Here is a 19,196-nt window from a genome sequence, read left to right as displayed (position 1 = left end):
TACTAAATAAAATTCTCACTAACCGAATCAATGAACACATCAAAACAATCATCTATCCTGACCAAGTAGGTTTCATTCTAGGGATGCAGGGATGGTTTAATATATGGAAATCCATCAACATAATCCACTATATAAACAAACTCAAAGAGAAAGACCACATGATCATCTCTTTGGATGTGGAGAAAGCATTTAACAAAATCCAACACCCATTTATGATAAAAGTCTTGGAAAGATCAGGAATTCAGGGTCCATACCTAAACATGATAAAAAGCAATCTATATCAGACCAGTAGCCAACACCAAAGTAAATGGTGAGAAGCTGGAAGCAATCCCACTAAAATCTGGGACTAGACAAGGCTGCCCACTTTCTCCCTACCTATTCAACATAGTACTTGAAGTCCTAGCCAAAACAATTCGACAACAAAAGGAGATCAAGGGGATAAAAATTGGAAAAGAAGAAGTCAAAATATCACTTTTTGCAGATGATATGATAGTATATATAACTGACCCTAAAAATTCCACCAGAGAACTCCTAAGCCTGATAAACAGCTTCAGTGAAGTAGCTGGATATAAAATTATTTCAAACAAGCCAATGGCCTTTCTCTACACAAAGAATAAACAGGCTGAGAAAGAAATTAGGGAAACAACACCCTTCTCAATAGTCACAAATAATATAAAATATCTTGGCTTGACTCTAACTAAGGAAGTGAAAGATCTGTATGATAAAAACTTCAAGACTCTGAAGAAAGAAATTAAAGAAGATCTCAGAAGATGGAAAGATCTCCCACGCTCATGGATTGGCAGGATCAACATTGTAAAAATGGCTATCTTGCCAAAAGCAATCTGCAGATTCAATGCAATCCCCATCAAAATTCCAACACAAGTCTTCAACGAGTTAGAAAGAACAATCTGCAAATTCATCTGGGATAGTAAAAAACCTAGGATCCAAAAACTCTTCTCAAGGATAAAAGAACCTCTGGTGGAATCACCATGCCTAACCTAAAGCTGTAATACAGAGCAATTTTGATAAAAACTGCATGGTACTGGTATAGCGACAGACAAGTAGACCAATGGAATAGAATTGAAGACCCAGAGATGAACCCACACACTTATAGTCACTCGATCTTTGACAAGGAAGTTAAAACTATCCAGTGGAAAAAAGACAGCATTTTCAACAAATGGTGCTGACACAACTGGTGGTTATCATGTAGAAGAATGCAAATTGATCCATTCCTATCTCCTTGTACTAAGGTCAAATCTAAGTGGATCAAGGAACTCCACATAAAACCAGACACAGTGAAACTTATAGAGGAGAAAGTAGGGAAAAGCCTCAAAGATATGGGCACAGACAAGTAGACCAATGGAATAGAATTGAAGACCCAGAGATGAATCCACACACCTATGGTCACTTGATCTTTGACAAGGAAGTTAAAACCATCCAGTGGAAAAAAGACAAAAGACAGCATTTTCAACAAATGGTGCTGACACAACTGGTGGTTATAATGTAGAAGAATGCAAATTGATCCATTCCTATCTTCTTTTACTAAGGTCAAATCTAAGTGGATCAAGGAACTCCACATAAAACCACAGACAGTGAAACTTATAGAGTAGAAAGTGGGGAAAAGCCTCAAAGATGGGCACAGGGGGAAAATTCCTGAGTAGAACAGCAATGGCTTGTGCTGTAAGATTGAGAATCAATGAATGGGACCTCATAAAATTGCAAAGCTTCTATAAGGCAAAAGACACAGTCAATAAGACAAAAAGGCTACCAACAGATTGGGAAAAGATATTTACCTATCCTAAATCAGATAGGGGACTAATATCCAATATATATAAAGAACTCAAGAAGGTGGACTCCAGAAAATCTACTCACTGATAAGTGGATATTAGCCCAGAAACTTAGTATACCCGAGATATAAGAGACAATTTGTAAACACATGAAACTGAAAAAGAACGAAGTCTAAAGTGTGGACACTTTGCCCCTTCTTAGAATTGGAAACAATCACCCATGGAAGGAGTTAGAGAGACAAAGTTTGGAGCTGATACAAAAGGATGGACCATCTAGAGACTGCCATATCCAGGGATCCATCCATAGTCAGCCTCCAAACACTGACACCATTGCATATACTAGCAAGATTTTGCTGTAAGGACCCAGATATAGCTCTCTCTTGTGAGACTATGCCGGGGCCTAGCAAACACAGAAGTGGATGATCACAGTCAGCTATTGGATAGGTTACACGGCCCCCAATGGAGGAGCTAGAGAAATTACCCAAGGAGCTAAAGAGATCTGCAACCCTGTAGGTGCAACATTATGAACTAACCAGTACCCTGGAGCTCTTGACTCTAGCTGCATATGTATCAAAAGATGGCCTAGTAAGCCATCACTGGAAAGAGAGGCCCATTGGACAAGCAAACTTTATATGCCCCAGTACAGGGGAACACCAAGGCCAAAAATTGGGAATGAGTGGGTAGGAGAGTGGGGGGAGGATATGGGGCACTTTTGGGATAGCATTGGAAATATAATTGAGGAAAATACGTAATAAAAAATATATAATAAAAAAAATTGGGGCTCAGAGCTAAACCTCACATGAGGAATATGGAATGGCCGAGAAGCTCCTGAAAAAAAATGTTCAGCATCCTTAATCATCAGGGAAATGCAAATCAAAACAAACCTGAGATTACACCTTACACCAGACAGAATGGCTAAGATCAAAAATTCAGGTGACAGCAGATGGTGGTGAGGATGTGGAGAAAGAGGAACATTTCTCCATTGTTGGTGGGATTGCAAGCTTGTACTGAAAGACCCCTGAAGGGAGACCCTCACTCAAGCACTCAAGCCCCGGGACAGCCGCGGACCCAAGAAGACACTGAGACCATACATAAAATGTAGAAGGTAAGATTTAATAAAGCAGCAACATGAAAGCACACAGACCAGAGCTCTGGGGTCGAAACTCATACACCTAGTGGAGTAGAGGAGAATCGACGACCAGCCAAAATTTTTCACAGGCTTATATAGTAAAACTTAAGGGGGGAGAACTGGGCAGGGAGAGTACAAGTTTACATCACTAGGGGGGTTCTGCCAAGGGACAAGGGGTTCTGCCAAGGGAATCTACGTAACTAAGGGGTCATGTCCTATCATTTGGCAATGTATCCGGTTCATTTTGAGGTTGTTCCAGGAGGCCCTTATCTCAAGAATGTTCTTGGAACAGTTTTTTAGTTGGGAAGGTTCGAACTTTAGGGTGAGGAGTTCAGGAATGCATTCTGGGGTGAAGAGTTTAGGAGTGTTCCGGGAACAATCTCTAGATGGGAGGGGTCGGGCTCTGGGGTGAAGAAGAGTTTAGTAAAAATTTTTATTCTTCATTCCCCACTTCTTCTTGTAGATAGCTCTAATCTTAGAGCGAGTTTTCAACCTCTTGAAGGACCCGATATTGTTGTCTTAGGACCATAACTTGGACCGCGTTTATCCTTTCTCTAATAAAAGCTACTAACTTATTAAGGATGCATGGGCCAAAAGTAAGCAAAAGCATAAGTGTAATTAAAGGTCCTGCTATAGTGGAGAGGAGAGTGGTGAGCCAAGGGGACTTATTAAACCAGCTTTCAAACCATCCTTGTTGGCTTTCTCTTTCTCTTTTACGTATATCTAGGCGTTCCCTAAGTTTAGCCATAGAATCTTTGATTACTCCTGAATGGTCAACATAAAAACAACATTCTTCTTTTAAGGCAGCACAGAGTCCTCCTTCTTTAAGGAATAATAAGTCTAATCCCCTTCTATTTTGCAACACCACTTCGGACAGAGAAGTTAAAGATTCTTCTAATTTGGTTATAGACTGTTCTATAGTTCTAAGATCAATATCCATAGCTGCACGTAGTTCTTCATAGTATTGGGGGGTCTTAATTAAGGCAGCGGTTCCTGTACCTACTCCAGCTGCTACTCCCAATCCTAATAGAACTGCCAAAATCAAGGTAACGGGTTCTCTTTTCCAGCGGACCCGATGTTCAAATTTATCTAAAAAAGAGCTATCATCATGATACAAGAGTCTGGGAATAAGCTGAACCAAAATGCAGAAATCTTTGGAACTATTAAAAACAGACATAGACACACAAGGAGTGAGACCGGTATTGCAAGCCCACACTGTGTCTAGGGGAGGTACCAAATACTGACCACTTTTGCTAGACTGGATGTTCTGGGTCTGATTTCAGAGGTGCCCTTTATCCTGAGGTACCCGGCCCAGACAAAGCCCTCTTCCTGAAACTGCTGCTAGAGTCAGCTTTCTGTTTTCTCCCCAAAGGCATTGAGAATGATCTGAAGTAGTATTATAAGTCCTGATCTGAGCTATTCCTTCATAATAAGGGGGGCTAGAGGCATAGCATAACCAGCATGATTGAGTCATATTAGGGTTAGTTCTATTCAGAACTAAAAAAGCTCCTTGGACTAGACTGACCAGACGGTCCTCTATTCCTAGGGGCGGTGGGGAAGCCAAGGTAGGCTTTCCTAGGGAGGGTACCACTGTGTTGGGCTGTGGAGTTGGTGGAGCTGGTACAGTCGGGACCTTTGGGGGAGCCAGTACGACTGGGGGGCCCTGTTCTATAAGGACCTTGTTGGGCCCTACGAGTGTCACTGCCGGGTCTCTCACTGTCAGTCTGATCGTGAAAATGAACCCAGGATCTCTTAGTGGAATGTATACTCCCATTTAGAGGAGGGCTTCCAGTAAGCATCCCCTGTCGTTTCACATGTCCATTTACCACAAAAGTAATCTGATGCCCCCCCCGCATTCTTGTTGAAGCCTCTTGCTCTGACCCTGACCAGGGCAAACATAAAAATGTGCAGCTCTAAGATTAGCTCGGTAGAATTGCCCCGAACACCCATATGTGCTCCCTATCCCATTTGGGACACACCGCTCCTCAGGGGGTGGGTTGCTAAGATCAGTATGATCTGAGAGGTCCCAATTGGGGGATCCTGCCACTAACTTACAGACATCAGGCGTGAGGTCAGGCCACCAAGTCCAGAGGGGATGGACTGCAGTGGTTGCCCATACAATGTTTCCCTTTTCATTAAGCACCTCCCAGGACTGTTGAATTGGAGCATTAAGGTTCCCTAGGTCTAGAGTGGTGCCTGCGGCGCAGACGAAGCTTAAGAGGATTGTCAGTGGCTGCCACTTTCCAATTGTCGTCGTGGTTTTCTTCATCTTGACTGGCGGCCCTCTTGACGTGGGAGGCGTGGATCCAGGAGGCGATTCCGTCAACTTTTACCGCAGTAGGGGTTGTCAGTAACACCAAATAGGGTCCCTTCCACCGTGGCTCAAGGCTGCCGGTTCGATGCCGCCTGACCAAGACTTTGTCTCCAACCCGTGGGGTACTGCGGTGGTCCCTGGGGTATAGGCTGCTTTCAGTTGGTCCCAAATCTGGGTCCTAATCACTTCTAGGGCCTTTAAATGAATAAGCAAAGAGGAGGGTAAGACAGGGTCAGAGTCGGAAACTAATGTTCCACCAGCTTCCATTAAGGGGGGAGGTCCTCCATACAGAACTTCAAAAGGAGTGAGCCCGAAACGACCAGGGGTGTTTCGGGCTCGGAAGAGCGCAAGAGGAAGGAGAGCCACCCAGTCTTTTCCGCCGGTCTCAATGGCTAATTTAGTCAAGGTCTCTTTTAAGGTCCTATTCATCCTCTCTACCTGTCCTGAGCTTTGAGGGCGGTAAGCACAGTGTAATTTCCAATCGATGCCCAACTGAGTGGCCAAGCCCTGACTTACCTGGGCAACAAAGGCTGGTCCATTGTCGGACCCGATTACCTTAGGGATTCCAAATCTTGGCAGGATTTCTTCAAGGATCTTCTTGGCCACAATCTGGGCAGTCTCTGTTTTAGTGGGAAATGCCTCGACCCATCCTGAAAAGGTGTCTACAAATACTAACAGATACTTGTTACCATACATTCCAGGTTTAACTTCAGTAAAGTCTACCTCCCAATACACTCCAGGATGGTCTCCCCGTTGTCTCTTTCCAGGTTCTCTGTAGGCTTTAGTTGCATTAGTGAATGCACATGGTTTGCAGGAGTCTATAATCTTTTGAGCCACTGACTTCAGGTTGGGGACTTGGTATCGGGAATTTTTAATTAGTCTCATCATTTTTTCAACTCCCAGGTGGGTGAATTGGTGTAGTCCTTTCACAAATTTTATTCCTTCTTTGGGAGTTAATTCTATTTTCCCTTCAAAAAAATATGGGAAGGGATCTCTGGTCCACCATAGCTCTTTTATGTTATACCTTTCGTCCTCAGTGCTTTTGGGCGGATCACCTTTTTCAGTTAAGATCATGGCCCCTTGAGCAACTTGTTTTGCTACTGAGTCTGCCATTCAGTTGCCCCTGGCCACCAAGTCTTCTCCTCTTTGGTGGCCGGGGCAGTGGATGATGGCTACCTTCTTAGGTGCATGTATGGCTTCCAACAGGGCCAGAATTTCTTCTTTGTTTTTAATGTCTTTACCAGCCGAGGTCAATAGCCCTCGCTGCCTGTAGATGGCCCCATGGATGTGTGCGGTAGCAAAAGCATAGCGGCTGTCAGTGTAGATGTTAACGATCTTACCTTTAGCCTCTCGGAGGGCTTGTATAAGCGCTATAAGTTCAGCCTTTTGTGCCGACGTTCCTTCAGGCAAAGCGCTTGCCCAAATTACCTTTTTCCCATCTACCACCACAGCTCCAGCCTTTCGCTTCCCCTCTATCAGGAAACTGCTGCCGTCCGTGTACCAACTGGGAGCTCCAGGCCAAGGTTGGTCAGTCAGGTCACTTCTGGTCCCAGTTTCTTCAGCGAGGATGTCCATACATTGATGTACTGGGACGGAATCATTTGTTAGAGGGAGAAGGGTAGCTGGGTTGAGGATGGCAGGAGGCGCAAAGGTTACACGCTCATTTAGCAGCAGGCTCTGATAGTGTGTCATTCGGGCATTTGTCATCCATCTGTCAGGTGGCTGCCGCACGATTCTTTCTAAGGCATGAGGGGCCACAACAGTCACCTGTTGTCCCATTGTCAATTTGTCAGCATCTTTGATCAACAGGGCTACTGGTGCAATAGCTTTCAGACATGTGGGCCATCCACTAGCAACAGGATCTAATTTTTTTGACAAATAGGCTATAGGTCTCTTCCAGGGTCCCAGTGCTTGTGTCAACACTCCCCTGGCTACACCCACTCTCTCGTCCACATATAGGACGAAAGGCTTAGTCAAGTCTGGTAATGCTAGCGCGGGGGCAGTCATTAGAGACGACTTGATAGCCTCAAAAGCTCTCTGGTGTTCTTCTTTCCACTCGAAAGGAACCCCTTCCTTAGTCAAAGGATATAGAGGTGCTGCTAGGGTTGCAAAGCCTGGAATCCAGAGTCTACAAAAGCCAGCAGTCCCCAGAAACTCACGTACCTGCCGTGGGGTAGTTGGCGATGGGATCATCATAACAGTCTTCTTCCGGGCCTCTGTGAGCCATCTTTTACCCCCTCGGAGGGTATACCCCAGGTAGGTTACCTCAGTTTGACAGATTTGTGCCTTTTTAGCCGAAACTCGATACCCCAAGTCACTCAGTTCTGCGAGGAGCCTCTCAGTCCCCTGGTGACACAGCTCCTTCGAGGCCGCCACAACCAAGAGATCATCCACATACTGTAGTAGGGTAAGCTGAGGGTTTCGAGCGCGAAAAGGCGCAAGATCCCGATGGAGGGCCTCGTCAAACAGGGTGGGGGAATTTTTGAACCCCTGTGGTAGCCTAGTCCAAGTTAGTTGACCAGTCTGTCCGCCCTCTGGGTCCCTCCATTCAAAAGCAAACAGGAGCTGACTCTTAGGGTGCAAACGCAGGCAAAAGAAGGCATCTTTTAAGTCCAGAACTGTATACCATGTTCTCTCAGGTGGGAGAGAGCTTAATAAATTGTACGGGTTCGGGACTGTGGGGTGAATGTTCAGGACCCTTTTGTTAACCTCCCGGAGGTCTTGTACCGGGCGATAGTCATTGGTCCCTGGTTTTCGAACCGGCAGAAGTGGTGTATTCCAGGGGGACTGACAGGCCACTAAAACTCCTTGGCCCAGCAACCTCTGGATATGAGGCCGGATGCCTTCTCTAGCTTCCTTGCTCATGGGGTATTGTTTTACCGAAATGGGGGTGGCATCAGCTTTAAGTTCTACCACAACCGGAGGCACTTGTTTAGCCAACCCCATTCCTGCTTGTTCTGCCCAGACATTGGGGAACGCAGTTAGCCAACCTGAAGAGACTGCATTTTTGGGTTGCTCTTCATGCAACCGATACTCTTCCTCTGTGTTGAGGACAAGGCAGGCAACAGGGGCTTTTCCCCAGCTTACTTGTGGGCCTTCTGAGGTAAATTGGACTTGAGCCTTTAGTTTGGTTAGCAGATCGCGCCCCAAGAGGGGAGCAGGGCACTCAGGTATCACCAGAAAGGAGTGGGTCACTATATTCTTGTCTATCTGAAGAGCTCATTTGGTCGTCCAGGGGTAAAATTTACTACCAGTGGCTCCAATCACCATGGTCTTTTTGGAGCCCAGCTTGCCTAGGGGGTTAGTGAGTACTGAATGCTCTGCTCCGGTGTCTATCAGGAAGTTGACAGGGGTCCCCTCCACGGACAAAGTTACCCTAGGCTCAGGGAGGGGGTCTGAGCCCCAACTTCCCTAATCATCTTCTAGGGTCAGGACCTTGGATCGCTCCCGCTTTTTAGGGCAATCTCTAGCCCAGTGTCCTTTTTCTTTGCAATAGGCGCATTGGTCTTTTTCCAGTGGTATCTTTCTGCCACCTGGCGGTTTCACTTCCCTGTTGCCCAGGAGCCCTATTTTACCTTTTCCTGACTGTCTATCATTCACAACTGCGGCCAAAATTTTACTCAGATTTCTCTCCTGACGGCGATCCCGTCTATTTTCCCTCTCCTCTATTTCTTTCTTCTCTCTCTCCTGCCTCTCTTCTTCTGTTTCCCTCTTATGATAGACTTTCTCTGCTTCTTTTACTAAATCTTGGAGCGTATGATCTTGGAGCCCCTCCAGCCTTTGCAGCTTTTTCTTAATGTCGGGAGCGGACTGACCAATGAAGGCCATGGCTACAGCGGCTCTCTGCCCCTCTGACAAGGGGTCAAAAGGGGTGTATCTCCTATATGCCTCCATTAGACGCTCAAGGAAGACTGAGGGTGGTTCAGTCTGCCCCTGCAAGACCTCTCTTACCTTAGCCAAATTGGTGGGCCGTCTAGCGGCTCCTCTGAGACCTGCCACTAGAGTCCGGCGATAGACAAGGAGGCGTCCCCTACCTTCCGCGGTGTTGTAGTCCCAGTTGGGGCGGTTCAAGGGAAAAGCCTCGTCCACGAGGTTAGGGAGGGCAGTGGGTGTGCCGTCCTCTCCCAGAACATTTTTTCTCGCCTCCATCAGGATTCTTTCTCTTTCTTCTGTGGTAAAAAGAACCTGCAAAAGCTGCTGACAATCATCCCAAGTGGGTTGATGGGAGAACATAAGTGACTCAAGGAGCCCAGTAAGTCCAGAGGGGTTCTCTGAGAAGGGAGGGTGGTTAGTTTTCCAATTGTATAAATCAGAAGAGGAAAAAGGCCAGTACTGTAAAGGAATGAGATCATTAGGTCCTGGTGCTGGCCCTCCTACATGTGCTCTGAGTGGCAAGGCAACTGTTGAGTCTGGCCCCCCTTCCTCCCCGGGGCTTCGGCCTCGGCGACTCCGAGTCCCCCCCGCCGGTCCCTGAGCCCCTCTCGCTACTGGTCCCTGTGGTGGGGCAGCTGCAGGTGGCTGTTGGGGCAAGGGGTAAGGGGGAGGTTGGGAGTCCATCCAGAGGAGGTCGTCAATCTCTGGATACATCTTGGGGGGTGCTGATGGGCCGGACTTTCCGGCTGCATCAGACTGGGCAACCGCTACCGTCAGCTTCGAAGAGTTTGGGGTCCAAGGCTTGACCCATGGAGGTGGGAATTGGACGAGATTCTGCCAGGTCACAATGTAGGGGATCTGATCAGGGTGACCCCCTTCCTCCTGAAAAACAATTCGCCTGACGGCGGCGATTAGTGACAAGTCAAAAACACCCTCAGGTGGCCAGCCCACTCCAAACGTTGGCCACTCGGAGGCGCAAAAGGTCTGCCACGGACCCTTTCTGACCTCCACCGACTGGTTGTGGGCTCTGACCCGCACCTCCTTCCAATGCTCCAGAGTCAGAGAAAGGGGAGTGGACACAGATTGTCCCATTTCTAGAAAAAACAGTAGTCACAACAAGAGCGGACACGAGACTAAGACAAAAAAGAAACCAGAAACGGCGGCGACTCTGCGTCGACCACAAGCAACTCAAAGAATCAGATGGCCTCTCTAAGGCCGGCCGATTGAGACCCTCTGCACGAGGTGGGACTCGAACCCACGATCCCGTGACCAAACGCGAGGTGGGACTCGAACCCACGGTCTCGCAACAAGGCGCGAGGTGGGACTCAAACCCACGGTCTCGCAACAAAACGCGAGGTGGGACTCGAACCCACGATCTCGCAACTGGGCACGAGGTGGGACTCAAACCCACGATCTCGCAACCCCAAATGGTCTCTTGGCCTCCAAAGGGGTCCACCAGGCGTCCCTGGTCCTCCCCTGTTCCTCCTGGGACGTCTCCCAGGGTGAACGGACGGTGGACACCTGGACACGTCTATCCTTATCCACCCCGCATTCCCTCTCGGAGCGCGGTCTCACTGAGCGTCCGCAAAACCGAAACTGCGATCGCACCAAACTTAGAAACAGAACACAGACATCAGACCAAAACAGAACAAAGAATCTTACCTCTAAGTGGGTCTAGGACCTCTGGTGGTCGCGCTGATTCCCGGCCAATGCACCAAATGAAAGACCCCCGAAGGGAGACCCTCACTCAAGCACTCAAGCCCCGGGACAGCCGCGGACCCAAGAAGACACTGAGACCATACATAAAATGTAGAAGGTAAGATTTAATAAAGCAGCAACATGAAAGCACACAGACCAGAGCTCTGGGGTCGAAACTCATACACCTAGTGGAGTAGAGGAGAATCGACGACCAGCCAAAATTTTTCACAGGCTTATATAGTAAAACTTAAGGGGGGAGAACTGGGCAGGGAGAGTACAAGTTTACATCACTAGGGGGGTTCTGCCAAGGGAATCTACGTAACTAAGGGGTCATGTCCTATCATTTGGCAATGTATCCGGTTCATTTTGAGGTTGTTCCAGGAGGCCCTTATCTCAAGAATGTTCTTGGAACAGTTTTTTAGTTGGGAGGGTTCGAACTTTAGGGTGAGGAGTTCAGGAATGCATTCTGGGGTGAAGAGTTTAGGAGTGTTCCGGGAACAATCTCTAGATGGGAGGGGTCGGGCTCTGGGGTGAAGAAGAGTTTAGTAAAAATTTTTATTCTTCAGTACAACCACTCTGGAAATCAGTCTGGCAGTTCCTCAGAAAATTGGGCATAGTACTACCAGAGGATTCTGCAATACCTCTCCTGTGCATGTTTCTAAAAGATGTTTCAACTGGTAACAAGGACACATGCTCCACTATGTTCATAGCAGCCTTATTTATAATAGCTACAAGCTGGAAAGAACCCAGATGCCCCTCAACAGAGGAATGGATACAGAAAATGTGGTATATTTACACAATGGAGTACTATTAAAAAGAATGAATTTGTTGTTCCACCTATAGGGTTGCAGTTCCCTTTAGCTCCTTGGGTAATTTCTCTAGCTCCTCCATTAGGGGCCATGTGACCCATCCAATAGCTGACTGTGATCATCCACTTCTGTGTTTGCTAGGCGCTCTTGTCTTTAGCTGCATATGTATCAAAAGATGGCCTAGTTGGCCATCACTGCAAAGAGAGGCCCATTGGACTTGCAAACTTTATATGCCCCAGTACAGGGGAACGCCAGGGCAAAAGGGGGAGTGGGTGGGTAGGGGATTGGGGGGGTGGGTATGGGGGACCTTTTGGATAGCATTGAAAATGTAAATGAGGAAAATACCTAATTAAAAACACGAATGAATTTATTAAATTCCTAGGCAAATGGATGGAATTCATCATCTTGAGTGAAATAACCCAATCACAAAAGAACTCACATGGCATGTACTCACTGATAAGTGGATATAGCCCAGAAACTTAGAATACTCAAGATATAAGATACAATTTGCAAAACACATGAAACTCAAGAAGAACAAAGACCAAAGTGTGGACACTTTGCCCCTTCTTAGAATTGGGAACAAAACACCCATGGAAGGAGTTACAGAGACAAAATTTGGAGCTGAGACAAAAGGATGGTCCATATAGAGACTCCCATACTCGGGGATCTATCCCATAATCAGCCTCCAAAAGCTGACACCATTGCATACACTAGCAAGCATTTGCTGAAAGGACCTTGATATAGCTGTCTCTTGTGAGGCTATGCAGGGGTCTAACAAACACAGAAATGGATGCGCACAGTCAGCTATTGGATGGATCACAGTGCCCCCAATGGAGGAGCTATAGAAAGTACCCAGGGAGCTAAAGGGGTCTGCAACCATATAGGTGGAACAACAATAACCAGTACCCCCCGGAGCTTGCTTCTCTAGCTGCATATGAATCCGAATATGACCTAGTTGGCCATCATTGGAAAGAGAGGCCCATTGTTCTTGCAAACTTTATATGCCTCAGTACAGGGGAACGCCAAGGCCAGGAAGTGGGAGTGGGTGGGTAGTGGAGTGGGGGGGAGGGTATGGGGGACTTTTGGGATAACATTGGAAATGTAAATAAAGAAAATACCTAATTAAAATAAAATAAAAAAATAAAGATCTATTTCCACAGAGGATGAGTTCCATCATTCTTCTGATGTCAGACTTCCAGGTTCACACAGAATACAGAGGTGTTCTTCAATGGGGAAATACCAGTTGCTGTTGTTGTTATATAGCATTTCCAAAAGTACTGGGCATTTATAACATTCTAGTCCAATACATGGATTTTATTGAAATTTCTGAACTTTGCGTCTACAGTGTTCTTCAAATTGCTTTAGAAAACAACACTATGCTTACCCCGTTTTATAGTGTACATGCTAACAGGCACATGTAGGGACTATGTTCTTCGATGCCTGAGGCTTTGAAAGGTGCAGGCTTTTCTTTTCTAAGCCAGAATTCCAAGTTGCCAGTTTGTCTAGATCCTTTGCTTGGACTTTATTCACCAAGATTACATTCTTTCAGTACCAAATTCTGGATTCACTATTAGACTGTCCTGACATTTTATTCATAGTTCTTCTTGTTTATACTTTATTCTCATCTGAATAATCACCCAAAAATGATGTTATTAGAGTCAGCACAAAGGTGCTATCCCTGTGCCCCTCTGGCACTCAAGGATGCCACAGTCCTCCTTCTCTTTCATTTAATTCTACTTAGTGAGGGCAGCAGAGGATGTAGATTTGGGTAGGTGGATGGCTGGAGAGGAATCAGAGGAAATACCATAATCATAATCAGAATATATTGTATATCAAAAATCTATTTTCAATTTAATATAAAAATAGATTAAACCATTGAAGTATTCTAAAAATAATAGAAATAAAAGAAAAATTAAAAAATAATTAGCATAATATTGGGTTCTTGTATTTGGGGATCTAATTTATTTTAGTCCATAAGCCCTAGTGATGAAAGAATTAAATAATAAAAAATGAAAGAAAACAAGTTTTTTTTAAACATATGCCCGTACACACCCTATGTTCATTCGTTGCATGTGTAATGTGATGCAGAACCAGGTATGAAAAGAGAGGCATTGTAGTAACTCATCTAATGGCTGAAGAAAATACCAAATCTGACACCAGACATAGTCATTACTAAATTCATCCTCCGTGAATACTTCTTTATTTAAAAAAAAAAAGAGAGATGCTTTCACATTTTTAAATTAAGTTATATCTTCTTTTTGAATGTTTGCCATGTCTAACAGTACTACTAGAAAGAGAAGTTGGAAGATTATTTTAAAATCTCACTATTAAATAATTATATAGATACTGACAGAGTGACTCATTAGTTGAATCCATTAATCTCATCGAAGAGAAGGATCTAGAAGGAATCGAAAGAAAATGGTTCACTACTTTCTCAGATTGCAGGGCTCCCTCCACCCACATCTTAAGAAAGGAGGTTTTATATTTATTTAGCTTGACTAGTGAGGTAGAGGTCATGATTTATATTGTTTGGGAGATAACTGAAGAAACCAATGGCATACATAACAGTTTTGTTTTCTTCATTTTCTTGAACAGAAAAGCGGTATGAAATCTTAATATCTGTAAAATATTAATACACATACTGTGAGAAGCAACAATTACTGTATGTGATGCTGTTTTTCAGAGAGTTGCACAAATCTGCAAAGAGAAATAACATCCTAAATCCAAACTTTGTACAAATATACAATTATATACACATGCACACACAGAGAAGCACACAACCATATACACACAAATATATACACATACACACAGCTACACACACACATGCATACAGACATACATGCATATAAAACACAGAATCAGATATACACTTATTCACATTTAGACACATATGTACATAGATACACACATGCACACATAGACACACAGAGATACATACATATTCACATGCAGACACATACATGCACACATATATACACACAAGAAGATTCACACACATGCTGACACAAATAGACATACACACAAGCACTATGGACATACACAGATACACATCACAGACAACAACTCCTCCTTTTTTCTATCAAATGCACATTGATTCCTTAGCAAATGTTGCATAGCTAAATTCTGTAAGCTTGCTTTGAAAGCTGAATTTGCCTATTTAACTGAATAAGAAAGATTTCTGGCAGAATTAGTGTAAACACGAGGTTTGAGTCAATTGGATTGAAAGTTTTAGTGGTTGTGTTTAGCATTGCCTGAACAATTCACTTAATCTCACCATAATTCAGATTTCTTATCTACAAATGGGCAATAAAAACAGCTGATTCAATGTTGTGAGGGTGATATTAGTTAATGTCTGTCAGCCAGTCACAGTCCCCCACCCCCCTCTTGAGGTAGATGCTCAAAGGTGCACAGATCTTTGCTCCTTTGTTTCTTTTCTGGTACAGATGAGGGGGGGGGGGAAGAAACTGAAGATCTGAGGCTTTAAATGAAGAATATTGAATCGCCGAGAAGCAACATCTTTCAAGATGTAATAAACCAGCTTTCATCCCATGAGAGTTGTAGAACTCACTGAAGGGTAAAGAGTTATTACAAAAAAGCAATAACCACTGTACTGAGGAACTTAAATGGCTCACAAGAAGGGGATGCATAAACCACTCAAGACCTCGGGAAAGGAAGCAAGGGCCCTGGATTTTCTGTAGAATAGATGGTTGGGTGCTTGCTTTCTCCATTGCATCCCACACCCTGCATTCTGAGAAAGCCAGGGAAGACAAGCCTGTACTTTCTTTTCATTTTTTACATGTTTTCTTCTCTACCCTGAGGGAGTTTCTCACATAGTGTTTCAGAAAAGGTGAGGGTGGGCAAGAGATGGGTGCTTCTCAGACCATTCTTTTAGCCTATTGTAGGCTGACTCATTTGAATAGCATACCTAGCAGTGTCCGAGCTCAGACATGGGTAGTGGTTGCTAATATGATTCAAGAAGTACTTATAAACAACTTAAAATGACTACCACTAAGATATGCACACATGTGTGCTTTCCCTGATACAGTTCTAGTATCTTTGAGACATTCTCTTCTAAGAAAAATCTCTTTAATTTGTATATAGCTTCTCTTCCATAAGTATAATCACTATTCCCCTCTGAAATACACAGATTAACTGTTGGACCTGCTCAGAACAGTATTGTAAGTTCTATGAAGAGTCCTGAAAACATGCAAACATTGACAATGATTCAAAACACATACATAAATCATGGGTGCACTATAACGTAGTCTTTATTGTTTCCAGTACTTAACAAAACCTTTCAGACACCACAGGGACTCAATGGTCTTGAATTCAATTTAAATGGCTTTTTTATGCCATTTAGATGGTGAGAATATTAGAAAATTTCCTCCAAGTAGTCATGTTATTACAAAGTGCAAAAACAAAGAATTGTGTTTATCCTGTATTCCTACTGCTTTCATGAGAACTGGACTGTAGGAGTCTTGAATCTTTATTCCTCACACACAGACAAAAAAATTCTTTCCTCTTCCTCTTCCTCTTCCTCTTCCTCTTCTTCTTCTTCTCCTCCTTGTCCTCATCCTCGTCCTCGTCCTCGTCCTCCTCCTCCTCATCCTCCTCGTCCTCGTCCTCGTCCTCCTCCTCCTCCTCCTCCTCCTCCTCCTCCTCCTCCTCCTCCTCCTCCTCCTCTTCTTCTTCTTCTTCTTCTTCTTCTTCTTCTTCTTCTTCTTCTTCTTCTTCTTCTTCTTCTTCTTCTTCTTCTTCTTCTTCTTCTTCTTCTTTGTCTTCTTCAATTTTGTATTATGGAACAAATCCTTTCCTTTGGAAAGCCGGGACCTAAGTGGTTTCCCAACTTGAAGGGCAATTTATCTTTCAGGATGCAAAGTATATGTGAAGTGATTAGCTGTTATCAGCTCAATCAATGATTGATTAATTTAATTGAATGATTCATAAGCACTGGCAGTGAGTGAGGAACGTTGTCTTGTTGGGATTAATTGTGGCTTAATACATGCATTGGGTATGAGTAGAAGAAGTACCGAGTCAGGAGATTAAACACAGCCTTAAAGGAAAGTGAGGGAAGACAAGGCAAGCTGTGATCATTAGTATCATTGTTATAGCAAGAAGCCTTTTCTGCAGAGGTTAGCACCAGAATTTTTTTCAATTTTTATTATTTTATTTATTTATATTACCGTCATTGCCCACCCTCTCTTCACCCCCTCCAACAGTTCCTCATCTGATGCCTCCTCTCGCTTGCCTCTGAGAGTGTGCTCCTTCACTACCAGACTTCTACCTTTCCTGGGGCTTCAAGTCTTTCAAGGATTAAGTGCGTCTTCTCCCACTAAGGCCTGACCAGGCAGATCTCTCTATATTTGTTCCAGGAGCGTGGGACTGGTCTGTGTATGCTCCTGGTTGGTGGCTCAGTCTCTGGGAGCCCCTGAGGTCTGGATAAGTTGAGACGGTTGGTTTTCCTTTGGGGTCACTCTCTCATTCAGCTTCTTCTATCCTTAGAGTCCCAAACTTCAGTTCAATGGTTGGGTGTAAGTATCTGCTTCTATCTCAGTCAGCTGCTGGTAGGACCTCTCAGGGAGCAGACACGCCAGGCTCCCATCTGTAAGCACATCATAGTATCAGTAATAGTGTCAGGCACTGGTGCTCTCTCATGAGAAAGATCCCAAGTTGGGCCACTCATTGGACCGATTTTCCTTAAGTTTCTTCTCCATTTTTGTCCCTGCAGTTCTTTTAAACAGGAGCAGTTCGGGGGCAGAAATTTTATTGTAGTTAGCCACCATGCCCTTCCACTGGAGGCCCTGTCTGTCTACTGGAGGTGGGCTAATTGAGTTTCATCTCCCCAATGTTGGGCATTTGGTTAAGGTCACCCTCATTGAGTCCTGAGAGTCTCTCACCTCCTGGGTCTCTGGTACTTTCTCTAGGGTCCCTCCCCCAGATGCTGCCTATCTCCATTCATTATCTTGGCCCTCTGACCTTCTCTCCTGCGCCCCCCCATACCAGATCCTATTTTTCCTCTCCCCTCCCTCTCCCACTCAGGTCCCTTCCTCCCTCCCTTCCTCTTCTTCCCGTGATTATTTCCTTCCTCTTTCTAAGTGGACTTGAAACATTCTATCTTGGGCCTTCCTGCTTGTTAAACTTCTTATGGTCTGTGGGTTGTATCCTAATTATTGTGCAATTTTTTGCTAAAATCCACTAATACCAGTGAGTACATACTATGTATGTCCTTTTGGGTCTGGGTAACCTCACTCAGGATGATATTTTCTAGATATTCCTCAGTTGAGAATTCTTTGTTTGGCTCAAATTCATTAAATTCTTTGTTTGGCTCAAATTCATTAAATTCATTTTTAATGGGGTTATTTGAATTTTGGAGTTCAACTCCGTGACCTCTTTGTATATATTGGATATTAGTCCCCTATAAGATTTAGGATTGGTAAAAATTCTTTCCCAATCTGTTGTTGGCCTTTCTGTTACTGACATTATCTATTGCCCTACAGAAGCTTTGCAATTTTATGAGGTCCCATTTGTCAATTCTTCATCTTACAGCACAGGCCATTGCTGTTTTGTTCAGGAATTTTTCCCCTGTGCCCATATCTTCGAGGCTTTTCCCCACTTTCCCTTCTAGAAGTTTCAGAGTCTCTGGATTTAAGTGGAGTTCCTTGATCCACTTAGACTTGAGCGTTATACAAGGAGATAGGAATGGATCAATTTGCATTCTTCTACATGATAACCACCAGTTGTGCCAGGACCATTTGTTGAAAATGCTGTCTTATTTCCACTGGATGGTTTTAGCTCCCTTGTCAAAGATCAAGTGACCATAGGTGTGTTGATTCATTTCTGGGTCTTCAATTCTATTCCATTGATCTACCTCTCTGTCGCTGTACCAGTACCATGCAGTTTTTATCAAAATTGCTCTGTAGTACAGCTTTAGATCAGGCATGGTGATTCCCCCCAGAGGTTCTTTTATTGTTGAGAATAGTTTTTGCTATCCTAGGTTTTTTGTTATTCCAGATTTATTTGCAAATTGCCTTTTCTAGCTCAGTGAATAATTGGTTTAGAATTTTGATGGAGATTGCATTGAATCTGTAGATTGCTTTCGGTAGGATATCCATTTTTACTATATTAATCCTGCCAATCCACTCTGGAAATCAGTTTGGCGGTTCCTCAGAAAACTGGACATAGTACTACCAGAAGAGCCATCAATACCTCTCCTGGTGATATACCCAGGAGATGTTCCAGCTGGTAATAAGGGCACATGCTCCACTATGTTCATAGCAGCCCTATTTATAATAGCCAGAAGCTGGAAAGAACCCAGATGTCCCTCAACAGAGGAATGGATACAGAAAATATGGTATATTTACACAATGGAGTACTATTCAGCTATTAAAAACAATGAATTTATGAAATTCTTGGGCAAATGGCTGTATCTGGAGGAAATCATCCTGAGTGAGGTAACCTAATCACAAAAGAAGTCATTAGATGTGCACTCACTGATAAGTGGATATTAACCCAGAAACTTAGAATACCCAACATACAATTTCCAAAACACAAGAAAACCAAGAAGAAGGAAAACCAACACATGG

Source organism: Mus musculus, chromosome 12 (genome assembly GCF_000001635.26).
Source record: "Mus musculus strain C57BL/6J chromosome 12, GRCm38.p6 C57BL/6J".
NCBI classification, from domain to species: Eukaryota; Metazoa; Chordata; class Mammalia; order Rodentia; family Muridae; genus Mus; species Mus musculus.
Note: the sequence above shows the minus strand (reverse complement) of the source record.